The sequence below is a fragment of the Pongo abelii genome, chromosome 17 (genome assembly GCF_028885655.2).
Source record: "Pongo abelii isolate AG06213 chromosome 17, NHGRI_mPonAbe1-v2.0_pri, whole genome shotgun sequence".
NCBI lineage: Eukaryota > Metazoa > Chordata > Mammalia > Primates > Hominidae > Pongo > Pongo abelii.
In genome coordinates, this window is record NC_072002.2 from 36,467,541 (window position 1) to 36,482,971 (window position 15,431).

At 37.5% G+C, this 15,431-nt stretch overlaps 1 long non-coding RNA gene across 1 annotated transcript in view; it reads left to right on the top strand.

Moving 5' to 3' along the window:
• LOC129051661 (uncharacterized) overlaps positions 1–15,431 on the top strand; it is a 43,387-nt gene that overhangs the window by 15,506 nt on the left and 12,450 nt on the right. The window contains exon 4 of the long non-coding RNA XR_008516087.1: positions 5,813–5,959. This is a non-coding gene — a long non-coding RNA (uncharacterized LOC129051661). The remainder of the gene's footprint in view (positions 1–5,812; positions 5,960–15,431) is intronic.

Below are 15,431 nucleotides of genomic sequence, written 5' to 3' on the forward strand. Positions count from 1 at the left end.
TCAAAAATACAATCCAGACCACAAAAAACATAAACTAAAGGTCAAGCAGGGAGAAGGGGAGAAGGCTGGACAATAAAACAAAAATGTGAGATCATTTGGACTTACATAGTTGCCATTATTGAGCCAGAAATATGATGCTGAGCTTCCTGGTGGCCAAGTTTTAAAGGAATATGTGGTCACTTACATAGTTTTCCTTGTCAAAGAAGTGAAAGTATACCAATTTGTATTGGAAACCAGACTTTCCCTAGACCTCAGCATGAAGAGGAATTTTCTCTGCAGGGCAGAATCATTTTAACAGGCTGTGACCCTAAGAAAGTTCCTTTAGAATATTCAGGTCTAGGCCACACATCTGGCTTGTGTCTGCGTTGTTCTCTGGTAGTGCTTCCTGATGGTGTCGAAACCCTGCCTCTCTCTCATGATTGCATGTTTCTCAAGATGGGGGACCATGCTTTTCTACCTGGGTGTATCTTTTCTACCTCTCATTATGGCAGTATTTTGAAATGAAATCTGGTAAAAGCATTTTGAGTGTCATTTTTTTTCTGGCATTGCAGAAATAATTTATTAGGGACTGTGAGGAATAATGAGACCAAGCACAGCTGCATCCATGATCCTCTCAACAACCCTCTGGAGAGCGGGTGCTCTAGGGGTTGGAGGTACAGGGTCAGCGTCTATGTGGTAGGTGTTTCTAAGGACTGCAGCATTCTGGAGCTGTGTAATGAGATGGAAGGGAACAATGACAATTCATCCCATATCTCAGTTCAACCTTAGTGAAATACTGTTTAGACCAATGATGTTTAGCATTTGGGGGTCAAAAACTCTCTTAAAATATAATAAAAACTAAGGACTCTTTCTTTCCACAGAAGAAAGCAAAAACACACAGTTTTGGATATAGTTTCAGGCAGACCACAAACTTCTCAGAGCCTTACCATGGACTCATTAAGGATCCACGGACCCCAGGTTAGAATCTGTGGCTTAACCTATGGTCCTCACAACATTTCGTACAGGGGATTTTTCTTCTGGATTTTCTGTGGCCTTGTTAGTGATAGAAACAAAGTTATATCCCAGGTATCAGGTACATCCCATAGGGGTTGGGAGAGTTGGGAGAATTACATAATCAGCCTCTTAGTTCCCTCACCTTGCACAAATATTCTACGGATGGGATGAAACAATTATAACACATGGAATATTATTCAGCAAGAAAAAAGAAGGAAATTCCAACACATACTACAACATGGATGAAAGCTGAGAACCTCAAGCTGAGTGAAATAAGCCACTCACAAGAATACAAATACCATATGCTCCTTATATGAGGTACCTAGAGAAGTCAAATTCATAGACGTAGAAGGTAGAGGATGGTTGTCAGGGGATGAGAGGAACAGATCCGGAATTAATGTTTAAGGTGTATAGAATTTTAGTTTTGCAAGACAAAAAGGGTTCTGGAGATTGGCTGCACAACAATTAAATAGAATTAACGTCACTGAACTCTATACCTAAAAATGATTAAGATGGTAAATTTTACATTATGTGTATTTTACCACAATTAACACATACAGACATACCACATACAGGAGTTTAAAACAACAAAGCCGAGCTGGACATGATGGCTCATGCCTGTAATCCCAGCACTTTGGGAGGTAGACTGCTTGAGCTCAGGACTTTGAGACCAGCCTGAGCAATATGGCAAAACTGTCTCTACAAAAAAATACAAAAAATTAGCTGGGCATGGTGATTCACACATGTGGTCCCAGCTACTCGGGAGGCTGAGGTGGAAGGAATGCTTGAGCCCAGGAAATTGAGGCTGTAGTGAGCCGAGATCGCACCACTGCACTCCTGCCTGGGAGACAGAGTGAGACCCTGTCTCAAAACAACAAAAACAACTCAAAACAATAAAAAAAAACCCCAAAACAATGAAGCCTGAAGAATGCAGCTTGCCCAGCAGGGGAGTGTGTGGAGTGAGGAGGCGCAGCCCCATTGCAACTTGGTGCATTGTGGCCTGACCCAAAGCCGTGAGTCTCTGGGGAGCCAGCTACTTCCCCTGCAGGGCAGGCTCCTGGAGCTGGGACCAGTGGCAGTGGCACTGAGAACCAGCACCAGCCACACCTTGAGTAGCTTTGGAATGGTTCCGCTTGGGTCTTTGAGCTTGTTGTTGGAGCGCTTTCCGTTTCTACACTCAATCTTGTTATTGACATATACTTTTCCTGTAAGAGAATGACTTGTGACGATCTTCCAGCTTGTGATGATCTTCTAGAATGCTATTCAATTACTGAAGGAAAACTGTGGCCTCATATACAATTCATCATGCAGGAACTCTTCATTTGATAGGACCCATCTGTCTTATAACAGGAAGTAAATACGTGTTGCTAAGCTACTATGTCCACCAAAAGAAAAAAAACCATATAGTAGATTCCATTGTACTTTTTGTGCTCTGTGAGAGTTGATGATTCCTCTATGTTAATTCAGATCTTTCATTCTTGTCCTCTTTTACCTAAAGTTAATTGGAGTTTAGCCACAATGTACTTAGTGTAAACAGAAAAAAAAAAGGCCTGAATCATAATTTCCCATGAGAAAAGAATGGGCTTTCTTAAACTTTCTCAAAGGAATTTAAAAAGCATTTATTGGTTCAGATTTTTAGTTCTATGTCTGTTTATCTACCTGTCTATTTTTCTGTCTACCTAAGTATCTATCTATGTCTATCTATATTCCTACTGATGGTTCAGGGACCTTGCAATCATCTGATTTAATCTTATTATTGCAAAGGAAAGAAATACAGACTGCACGCAAAAGTTTTAGGAATTGCACGTACCTCTTTTGACCTACTGGGGTTGAGGCATCAGTTCTCTACCGCTGAGAAGAATCAGGCAGATAGAGACCATTTTATGACATAGATTAAGGGGTTTAGGTCAGAGGTCAGGAAGGACTATGTGTCAGGCCATTTCCCTAAGAGAGATGTCAAAATGAAAATGAATATTATTGCTTGTATCAGATGTCCTGAACTTCAGGACAATGAGAGGGTCCTGATCAACGGTATCGTTCTGTCTGTATATTTACTTTACATGAGCTCAAATACGCACACACATGGGTGAGGAGGGGGCCATTTAAGTGGACCTGGCAATTAGGCCTATGACTCAGTCCAAGGTCCCACAAGAAGATGGGATGGGGGTATAGGAATCTGCTGGCCCCACAATTGGGCTCTCTCACAGGCTCTCAGTGTAATCTCACTCTGCTGAGTGTGAATCTAACAGTTTTGATCCCCACACAGCATGGCTCCTACATGCAAGTCATCATCTTCATCTAATGCTTGGTGATTAGTTTCAATTCCAATGTAAGAGCTGGCTGTGCTGAGCTTCCTGAGAGAGGAGATGTCCATCTCCAACGTGGTTCACAGTTATGGGTTTGCCCAGTCTAGCAGGGGTCATAAAGATCTGAGAGAGAAAAAAAAAAAATCATGAAGCTGTGGCATTAAGTATTAAAATGATTGCTAAGTTTACCTTCCCACCAGCAGTGTAGAAGTGTCCCCTGATTGCCGCATCCATGCCAACATCTACTGTTTTTTGATTTTTTGATTATGGCCATTCTTGCAGGAGTAAGATGGTATCACATTGTGGTTTCGATTTGCATTTCCCTAATCATTAGTGATGTTGAGCATTTTTTCATATGTTTGTTGCCCATTTGTACATCTTCTTTTGAGAATTGTCTGTTCATGTCCTTAGCCCACTTTTTGACAGGATCGTTTGTTTTCTTCTTACTGATTTGCTCGGGTGATAGGTGCACCAGGATCTCACAAATCACCACTAAAGAACTTACTCATGTAACGAAATACCACCTGTACCCCAATGAATTTATTGTTATAGAACAATAAATAAAGTAATAATAAAAAGACTGTTAAGGAGATACATCAGATATGTAGAAGATTTTTTTTTTTTGAGACTGAGTTTCGCTCTTGTTGCCCATGCTGGAGTGCAACGGCACGATCTCAGCTCACCACAACCTCCACCTCCCAGGTTCCAGCGATTCTCCTGCCTCAGCCTCCCAAGTGGCTGGGATTACAGGCATGTGACACCATGCCTGGCTAATTTTGTACTTTTAGTAGAGACGGGGTTTCACCGTGTTAGTCAGGCTGGTCTCAAACTCCCAACCTCAGGTGATCCGCCCGCCTCGGCCTCCCAAAGTGCTGGGATTACAGGCATGAGACACCACGCCCAGTTAAATATGTATAAGATTTTAGAAAAGATTGAAATGGCTTTTGATTTGTGCCTGGAAGACTCAGACTATGAGTATATGCCTATGAATTTTAATGTGTTCTAACTTCCTGCCAAAAAGGTACGGATTCCTGATGAAAAGATATTTCCAAAACTAATTTCAACTCTACATGTTTTCACCAATAGGCTACTTTCTGACCCTAACTCCCATGGAAATTATGATGGTTAAGAGCATGAACTTTGAGTCAGATGTCAGATTCCAAATCCCAGCTCCACCAATAACATATTAATTCTACTAAGCCTCAGTTTCCTCAAATGTAACAATAGTTCTTACCTAATAGGGTAATTTTGTGGATTAGATGAGACAATCCCTGTTGTAGTATTTAGCACCTGCATTTAATAAGCAATGCAATAGATGTTTACTCTGGTTATTCAGGAAGCAAAAGCAATCTGATGTATTGGCTCTATGCCACTGATTTGTGGGAAGAACAAAAGACTGGTTCTGTGCTCTGGATCCAAAGCAATGCAAAAGTTTTAAAAACAAATTTATTTCTCATTTTTACTCTTTTGTCTGTTGTGTTTTATATCTCTAACTTCTGAGCTATTCAGAAATACATGTTACATATGCAACTATTCATTCCATGTGAATATTTCTTGAGCATCTGCTATGTGCCAAGCCAGGTGCTGGTTATGCAGAGGCAAGACACAGTCCCTGAATAGTGGGAGGAAACAGACACATAAATGACAGTCACAAGCCAGCCTAGAAAATGGAATGATAATGGGCACCTGAAAGAACTTACGTGCCAAAAGTAGTGACTGGGTTGGGGAGGGCTCCTGGCATGAGAAAGGCATGGAAGTGAGAAACAGCAGGGTCATTGGGCAACCATGGGGAATTCACTTTGCCAGAATGGAATGTGTAAATCTGGGAATGGTGGGCAAATAGCCTAGAAAGAAAGGCTGATCATGGAGACTTTCACCTCCAGCCTGGAGGCCATGGGATACTGTTGATTGAATATATATTTTCATTGGAGGAGAAAAGAATTATAGGTTAACTCAGCAGGACTTGTGACTGCTGGGAGTGGGAAGTGAGGGGAAGGGGAAGTCCAGGATGACTTCCGGGTATCTTGATTAGACAACTGAGTGGATGGGGGTGTCACTAATTTGGGGGATTTTTTTAGAATAAAAGAGGAAGAGAGCAGTATTTGAGAGTGGAAGATGATACACTCCTTTTGAAAAAAAATTTTAGCTAGATACAGAATTTATAATGTAGGAATATGATACAAATGTGCTTCTATTTTATTACATCTGGAATTCAGTAATCAAATAAATTATTTGTAATGACTAAATCCTCAGAAAGCATGTCTAAACTGGAAGTTGTACAGTCAAAGATTCTCAGCCAGGACCAAGCAACATCTGAGCCCAAATTACCTTTATAATTTAAGACAGGAAGGAAGAGAATTTTAAAAGATTGAGGAGGGAGACTGGATAAAGGAAAAACACAAAAATAATAATGATAATGATAATACAATGTTTAAAACTCCACTGCTTTCAGATACCAGTTTCTACCTCTTCCCTGACATTTCATTAATTGTATTTCAATCTCTTTTTTCCAGTATCCTCAGATGGAGATTCCAGAATAAGTGGTAAATAGCAAAAAGTAAAAAATGAAGCCGATAGAAGAAAGGAGGAGAAATAGGGAATTGGATAGTCCACAAACTGATAATTCACCCACTTAAGTCAGACAGATCTTGGAATATCAAGTAAGTGAGAGTGGGAGAAATTAAGCACAAATTTGGGGATATGTCCACAAGATTAGTGAATCTGTGGATTTCAAATCCTTATGCCTACTTGCGTGGGTTAAACAGCCTAAAATGCTTACTTGTTTTTGGAGTTTAATCTCTTTGAGATTTAGTCATCTTATTTTGGAGGGTTTCGATAGTAGTGAGAAACGGTGTTTGGTTTCTGCTCCGAATCTAGTTAAGTAAGAAATTGAAAGTGGGAAGGAGAAGGTGCATACACTTTCCTTTGCTGAAAATGGATCAGTAGTACCATCCCAGCATACAAAGGACTTCTTAGAGTTATCATTTGGTGAAGTGCCCAGGGAGAGTGCTGATGTCAGCCGGGAGAGGGCCGTGGGTGGGTGTCCCCCGGCTGACTTCCTCTCTTTCCTCTCTCTGCCAAGGCTCTGCCGTCCAAACCTGTAATCCCGCCCAGGCAATTCCAGTTCTGGGTGTTTCTTAAGCAAATAGAGTAAACCATGCCAGCATTAGGGGTTGCCACCTTTTAGAAGTTGTATTCCAGGGCAAGTACTCATGACTTCTCATGACTCAGTCTCATCAGTTTCTTCTGTGCTTTCAATTTCTTCCTCTTCCAGCTTAAACACTTATATCTCTATGTACAATTACATCTGTAAGTGCAAATAGCACCTATAATATGCCGTCGTGTTTTCTAATGATCTCCTTTGTGAAGTGTAGCACTTCCTTTCTTTTTTTTCTAGAGACGGGATCAGGCTAGTCTCAAACTCCTGGCTTCAAGTGATCCTCCCACCTTGGCTTCCCAAAGTGTTGTGATTACAGGTGTGAGCCATTGCACAAGGCCTCAGTGTAGCACTTTCTTATTGACTGTCACATTTTCTAGTAGTTTCTCAAATCTATATTGTACTGTTCAACTATATGGGAAGCTTTTGATGATGGGAAAAAAATCTGTCAGCTGTTTCCCGTATAAGCATCTTCTCCACCTTCCTCTCCCTGCCCCTGAACATGAGTCCAGCACACAGCAGGCAGGTGTGTAACACATGCTTGTGAATTGTGAGGCAGTGTCTCTGATATGAACATCTGCAAAGCCTCCAATAGAGAGGGGAAAAAAAATAATGAATCTTAAAGTCAGCTGATAAAAAAAGAAGAAAAGAAAAATTGTATGTTAAAGTGCAGAACATAAGGTTTCTACACAAAATGAAAACAAGTATCAGCCGGGTGCGGTGGCTCACGCCTGTAATCCCAGCACTGTCGGAGGCTGAGGTGGGCGGATCACGAGGTAGAAAGATCGAGATCACCCTGGCCAACATGGTGAGACCCCATCTCTATTAAAAAAATACAAAAAAAGCCAGGCATGGTGGCAGGCGCCTGTAATCCCAGCTACTTGGGAGGCTGAGGCAGGAGAATCGCTTGAACCCAGGAGGCGGAGGTTGCAGTGAGCCAAGATCGTGCCATTGCACTCCAGCCTGGGCAAAAAGAGTGAAACCATGTCTCAAAAAAAAAAAAAAAAAGAAAAGAAAAGAAAACAAGTATCTCTCCCTTAAAGGAGGCCATCTCAATATTTTTAGAAAGGATAATAGTAATAAGTGCCTGCCATGTGTCAGGCACTGTTCTAGGTACTTTACATGTATCATTGTATTTGATACTTGAATAGTCCTTTGCTTATTATCTTCATTTTACAGATGAAGGAACTGAAGCACAAAAAGGTGAAATAACTTGCCCAACTTTGGAATTAGATTTCATACTTTGGCAGTTTGACTCCAGAATATACACTTCTACCTTTGTGTCCCATTTAAATCTGTTTCTCCCTGCAAGGTCATTCTCCTGTGCTTTTCTTCTAGAAGCTTTATTATTTTAGGGTACATGAAGATCTATACCATCAAGGAGTAGATTTTTGTGTCTGGTGTAAGGTCAAAGTTAATTTTTCTCTTGTGAATCTCCAATTGACGGCATGCCATTTATTGAAAACAGCTGTTCTTTTCCTAGTGGGCTATAGTGTCACCTTTGTCGGGTGAGTCAGGTTTTCGATTCTCTATTCTGTTCTGTTCTATTGCTCTACTTATCTTTGTGCCAAAATTGCATTGTCTTAATTATTATAGTTTCATGTTTCTTGACATCTGGAAGTATAAGTCTTTCAACTTTTTTCTTTATTTTCAAGATTGCCTTCACCACCCTTGGCCATTTGTATTTCCATAAACATTTTAGAATTATTTTGCCAATTTACACACAAACAAACACATAATCCTGCTGAGAGTTTTTACTGGGAGTACATTGAATCTATAGATTGATTTGGGATGAATTGGCATCTTAATTTTATTGGGTCCATGGACATGGTATATCCCTTTGTTTATTTTAGGTCTTTATTAACTTCTCACAATAATGTTTTATATTAATAGTTTTCTGTGTAGATGTCTTATTCATATGTTGTTAGAATTATTTTAGGTATTCAGTTTTTTGAGTGAGATTATAATCATTATCATCTGAAAACTTTCATTTTCTAATTGTTTGTCGTGGTATAGAGGAGTTTATTGATCTTGTAAGTAGGGATCTTGCTTTTCACTTATTAATTCTAATGGTGGAGTGTTTCAGATTTCCCATATACACCATCATATGATTTACAAATAATGACAGTTTTATTTCTTTTTTCCATTAACTAAAACTTTTATTTATTTATTTTTAATTTATAGGCATTCCAGAACAATGTTAGAAGTAGTGATAGTGGGCATTCTTATTTTATTCCCAACTTTTGAGGGAAAAATTTGTTATTACATGTGAATATAATTCAATGTAATATGAATTACATTGATTGATTTTTTGCATAACTTTTCAGTTGTGGTATAATATACCTAATACAAAAAATTTACCATCGTAATCATTTTTAGGTGTACAAATTAGTGGCATATTACATTCTCATTGTTGTGCAACCATCACCATGATCCATTTCCAGAACATTTTTATCATTTCTTTTTTTTTTTGAGATGGAGTCTTGCTTTGTAGCCCAGGCTGGAGTGCAGTGGCACGATCTCGGCTCACTACAACCTCTGCCTCCCGGGTTCTAGTGATTCTTCTGCCTCAGCTTCCCAAGTAGCTGAGATTACAGGTGCACACCACCACGCCCAGCTAATTTTTGTATTTTTAGTAGAGACAGGGTTTTGCCATGTTGGCCAGACTGGTCTTGAACTCCTGACCTCAGGTGATCCACCCATCTCAGCCTCCCAAAGTGTTAGGATTGCAGGCGTGAGCCATTGTGCCCAGCCCATTTTCATCATTTCAAAAGATATTCTGTGCTTATTAAACAATAAACGCCTATTCCACCCTCCCCCTACCCACTGGTAACCTGTAGTGTGATGTCCTTCTCTCTGAATTTGACTATACAAGGTATCTCATATAAATGAAGTCATACAATATTTGGGGTTTTTTTTCTGGTTTATTTCACTAAGCATAATGTCATCAAGGTGCATCCATGTTGTAGCATTATTAGAACTTCATCTTTTTTAAGGCTGAATAATATTTCATTGTACATATATACCACATTTTGTTTATCCATTCATCTATTGTGAACATTTGGGTTGTTTCCGCCTTTTAGCCATTGTGAATAATGGTGCAATGAACATGGGTGTACAAATGTCTTAGTCTGTTTTCAGCTGCTATAACAGAACACCAGAGACCTGGTGATTTATAAAGAACAAAAATTTATTCTCTCACGGTTCTGGAGTTTGCGAAGTCCAAGATCATGGCACTAGAATTTGGTGTGGTCCTTCTTACTGTGTCCTCATAGGGTGGAAGGTGGAAAGGGAAGAGAGAGCAAACTCACTCCTGCAAACCCTTCTATACTGGCATTAATGCATTTGTGAGGCATTTCACTGTAGTCAGCAAATATACTCTGAATGATTTTAATAATTTGAAATTTCTCAAGAATTTATTTCTGAACAGCATAGGTCAATTTTATAAATGTTCAATATGCCCTTGGGATGAATGCTTATTCATTGTTGGATGGATCATTCTGTCAATGTCAACTTTGCTTATAAATAAGTTCAATTTGTTATTCATACTTCCTGTATCCTTACTAATTTATTTTTGGCCATTTGTTTCTCTCATATGCTAAAGGAGGTTTATTAAAATCTCTCCCTATAATTGTATATTTCTTCCTTCAGTTCTTCAATATTTGAAGCTATGTTATTAGGGGTGTACTACTTCTACATTTTCCCAGTAGATTTAAATTTTTTTCTTTATGAATGTTCCTTTTATCTTTAGTATGATTTCTTGCCTTAAAGTTCACTTTGCTTGATATAAATATAGCTATAAAACTTTTTGTTAGCATTTACGTAGTTTATTATTTTCCATCTTTTACTTTCAATCTCTCCATGTCTTAGATTAGGGCATGTATCTTGTAAGCTGCATAGTTGCTTTGGATTTGTTGTTATGTTCATCATACAGACTGCTGATATTTGTCTTTCAATTGAAGCTTTTATTCTGTTTATATTAACATAATTGCGAAATAATTGGGTTTACATCTATCTTCTTAATATTTCTTTATGTTTAACCTTATATGATTCCTCTTCTGTCTTATTTTCTTTTATGTACTTTTTATTATTCAATTTTTCCTTTTACTCATTTGTTTGCAATATATCCTTTCGCCATTCTTTTTTTAATTTAGAGATTACAAAAAAAAGATTACAATACCATTCCTTGCACTCTTACCATTTCTACAATACCTACTTATTTGTATTTAATATAATATATACTCTTATCATTTCCACAATGCCTCTTAGACAACAGAATTTAACTCCTCCTCTTCACTATTTTTGTTATTGTCGGTGTGCATTTTAACCTATATACATTTCCAACACTATAAAACTTTTTTGTTACTGCTTAATACAGTTAAATTAATACATCACAGTAACACATTTACCTTTTCCATTTCTGAATTTCTATTTTTATCTGGTATTATTTTCCAAATATAAGAATTTTCATTAATATTTCCTTTAATAGGAGTCTGCTGGGAGTAAATTATCTGTTTTTACTTGCCTGAAAATATCTTTAGTTTATCTTCATTTTTAAAAGATATTTTCACTAATTTAGTTTATCTTCATTTTTAAAAGATATTTTCACTAAGTATAGAATTTTAGGTTAGCATTTGTTTTCTTTCAGGACTTTAAATATGCCATTTTTTTTGTTTTGTTTTGCTGTTGCTTTTTTGTTGTTTTTTGTTTGTTTGTTTTTCAGGCTTTCACTGTTTCTACTGAGAAGTAAGCTCTTGGTCTTTTGCTTATTGTGGCTCCTCTGAAAGTAACCTGTCTGTTTTCTCTGGCTGCTTTTAAGATTTTGTCTTTGTTCTTAGTAGTTTTATGTTGATATGACAAGATGTGGTTTCCTTTGTATTTATTCTACTTAAATTCTAGAACATTTTGAAGTTTTCTTTGATTGCTTTGTGAGCTTTTGAATTATCTAGGACAAGCTTGTCCAACCCCTAGCCCATGGGCTGCATTTTGCCCAGGACAGCCTTGAATGAGGCCCAACCCCACAAATTCATAAACTTTCTTTAAATATTACGGGTTTTTTTTTTTTTTTTTTTTTAGCTCATCAGCTATTGCTAGTATGAGTGTGTTTTATGTGTGATCCAAGACAATTCTTCTTCCAGTGTGGCCCAGGGAAGCAAAAAGACTGAACACCCGTGATCTAGGATGTCATCTTTTTACATATTGCTTCTGCTCCACTTGTGTCATCTCCCCTTTTGGGTCTCTAGTTACATGAAACTTTGGTCCTTCAGGGATTCTAATTAAATACATCTTAGATCTTTCCCCATGTCTTACATATCTCTTATGCTATGTTTTAAAAAATTTGATTCATTTTTCAAATTTCTGTGTTTATACCAACCTATTTTCCAGATCACTAAATTGGCTTCTTGATAATGTCCCATTATTGATCTGATGTTGGTGGGACCTCTAGGGTCTCATGGAATAATTCTAATTCTTTTTCCTAAAATGTCTTTTTCAGATGAGATTGGGCACTTTCAGGGTGGTATGGCCGTAGACTAAAACTAATACGTCTTTTTCAAACATTTGAAGGTAGTCCTCCATGGAAAATGCACCAGATGAAGAATCAGAAACCTTGAATTGTAATCCAAATTCTATTATAGCAATTCCCAGTGACAATGTAGACACAGTCTTCCCGTGGTATCCATGGGGAATTGGTTCCAGAACCTCCTGTAGATACCAAAATCTACAGATATAAGTCCTTGATATAAAATGATGTAATATTTGCATATCACCCATGCATATCCTCCTGTATACTTTAAATCATTTCTACATTACTTATAATACCTAATACAATGTAAATAATTCTTACACTGTCTTATTTAGGGAATAATAACAAAAAAGTCTATACATGCTCAGTACAAGATGCAATTTTCTTTCAAATATTTTTATCCACAGTTGGTTGAATTCATGGATGTGGAACCCATAAATGTAGAGGGCTAACTGTATTCATTTTATAGGGTAGAATATTGAGGTTTAAAAGTTAAGCAAATTGCTCAAGGTCACACAGCTATTAAGTGGTGGGCCTGGCTTTGCAGGTGCTAAAGCTCAAGCTCTTACATATTATGATATGGGGCATGTGTGCCCTCTGGCATAGCTGTGGGTTTATACTAAACTTGTGGTCAATTAACCTTCAGTCTTTTCTCCTATAAATTTTGGTCAAGTCACATTTTCTCCATTTGAAACTTGTGTGAGTCTATCTTATCATCGAACAGTTTATCAATCAATCTACCTACCTACATGTCTATTTATCTGATACGTACCATCTATTTATTTTTTACTTAAATGTATAACTATATTTTTCCCTGTTAAATCTAAAACTGGGGGCTTGACCTTCATTTTAGTCTGTCAGAATACTTATTGGTTTTTGTTACTTTAAGCATCTCTTTAAACTTTGAGTTATCTACAAATCTGACAATTTTTAATGTTTAAAAACACATCTTAAACTTTTTAATGGAATAATATCAGACAGGGCAATATGACAGGTCACTGGTAACTTCAAGCAGCTGTAAACATATCAGCTGTCCTATTATCTAAATCACATATTTTCAAATCGACCACAATGACATTCCGACTGACAACTTTATTTTCTAGTGAATATGTTTGATGGTTTGGCATGACATGGCCTTAGTGAACCCATGTTGGTTCCATGTGATCATAACATTCTTTTCTAAGTGGTTCACAAACCATCTATTTAGTCATTTATCCTTGAATTTTGCCAACAGTTGACATCAAGAATTTTCTTTGACCAGGCTGCAGTTCCCAGAATCTAGGCTTTCTTGAATTTCACAATCAAAAAATATTTTCTAGTCTCCTGGCACCTCTTTGTTCTTCACGTTCCCCCCTCCCCCAAAGATTGCCAACAGTGGTTGCATAATTACATCTCAGAATCTTTCAGTACTTTGGGTTATGATCTGTATGGGCTGGGAGACTTGATCTCATTTGAAGTGTGGTATAGTAGAAAGAGAAGTGTACCTAGAATTATAGACTTGAATTCATGTCTTGATGCATCACTTGCTAATTGTGTGACCTGCAGTAAATTATTTTGTCTCTGTAGCCTCTGTTTCCTTATCTGTAAATGAGAATAAAACCTGAAAGGGAATTGAAAGGATTAAATGAGTTAAGAACTGTGAAGTTCTAGAGTAAAATGAGCTTCAAAAATCCCAATTTCCCTTAATGCCTTATCTATGTTGGGTTTCAGTTTATTCTTTATATTTTAAAATATACTTTAGAATTTGAAGACAATTCTTTTTGCTGTAGAAGACATCGGAAACAAAAACTCATAGGGGATGTAAAATGGTGTAGAGCACTGAACTAGGATATCACCAGATACCACTTCCTGTGGGGATGTCTCATTAAACTCGCTATGTGACCTTGGGCAAGTCATGTAATTGCTCTGGGTTTTATATTCATCTGTAACATGAAGGGGAAGGGCTGGGTAATTTCTCAGTTCTAGTTGTGTATGTTATGCTCTAATTTTGCCTTTTGCCATGTCCCTGAACTATATAACCTTCTTCCTGTATAGGGGACTATCTTTTCAGCCAGTTCTTAATGTACTTTGTAAATAAATCTCAGGAATTAAAAATTCCTGAGCTGACCCCTTGACCCACAAAATACTTCCGAGTTGAACCTCTGTCATCAGTGTTCTGATGTGGACTATTAGTCCAAATGAGCCCAAATTAGGCTGACAATCCTGCTGTCTTCCACTCCACTTATTATTCATTGAATGATCCCAGATTTGATTCCATTACTTGCCTAATGATTGAGAATTAATGACATAATAATACTATGTCAACATATAGAGACATTATGGAAATAATGGTAATAATTTATGTAGCACTTTCCAAACTAAGTTTTTTTTTTTTTTGATAAATGAGAATGGATTTTAGATGTACAGTATAGCAATTACTCTTTGCCCTAGAATATGAAAGAAGCCTTTGGATCTACACAGGAAGTAGCTATTCATCAGTTGTGATTACTTTGGGGAAAAAAAGCACATTCTTTGTCTCTAAAATATTAATAATAAAAATTTTGCTTTTATTATGCTTATTTTCTACTCTGGGGACAATCACCAAAAGCTATAGAAAATATTTCCTGGTCTAGGAGTAATTAAATACATAGATATCTTTACTTCTCTTTACAGGGCAGATTTTATCAGATAAATTTTATTCATTCATTTGCATTGTGTACATATTAATTTATTGAAGAAGTATTAATATTTCAAACACTTGTTTTTGTTTTTTTTATTATTTATTATTTATTTTTTTTCTTTTTCTTTTATTATTATTATTATTATTATTATACTTTAGGTTTTATGGTACATGTGCCCAATGTGCAGGTAAGTTACATATGTATACATGTGCCATGCTGGTGCGCTGCACCCACCAACTCGTCATCTAGCATTAGGTATATCTCCCAATGCTATCCCTCCCCCCTCCCCCCAACCCACAACAGTCCCCGAAGTGTGATGTTCCCCTTCCTGTGTCCATGTGTTCTCATTGTTCAATTCCCACCTATGAGTGAGAATATGCGGTGTTTGGTTTTTTGTTCTTGCGACAGTTTACTGAGAATGATGATTTCCAATTTCATCCATGTCCCTACAAAGGACATGAACTCATCATTTTTTATGGCTGCATAGTATTCCATGGTGTATATGTGCCACATTTTCTTAATCCAGTCTATCATTGTTGGACATTTGGGTTGGTTCCAAGTCTTTGCTATTGTGAATAATGCGGCAATAAACATACGTGTGCATGTGTCTTTATAGCAGCATGATTTATAGTCCTTTGGGTATATACCCAGTAATGGGATGGCTGGGTCGAATGGAATTTCTAGTTCTAGATCCCTGAGGAATCGCCACACTGACTTCCACAAGGGTTGAACTAGTTTACAGTCCCACCAACAGTGTAAAAGTGTTCCTATTTATCCACATCCTCTCCAGC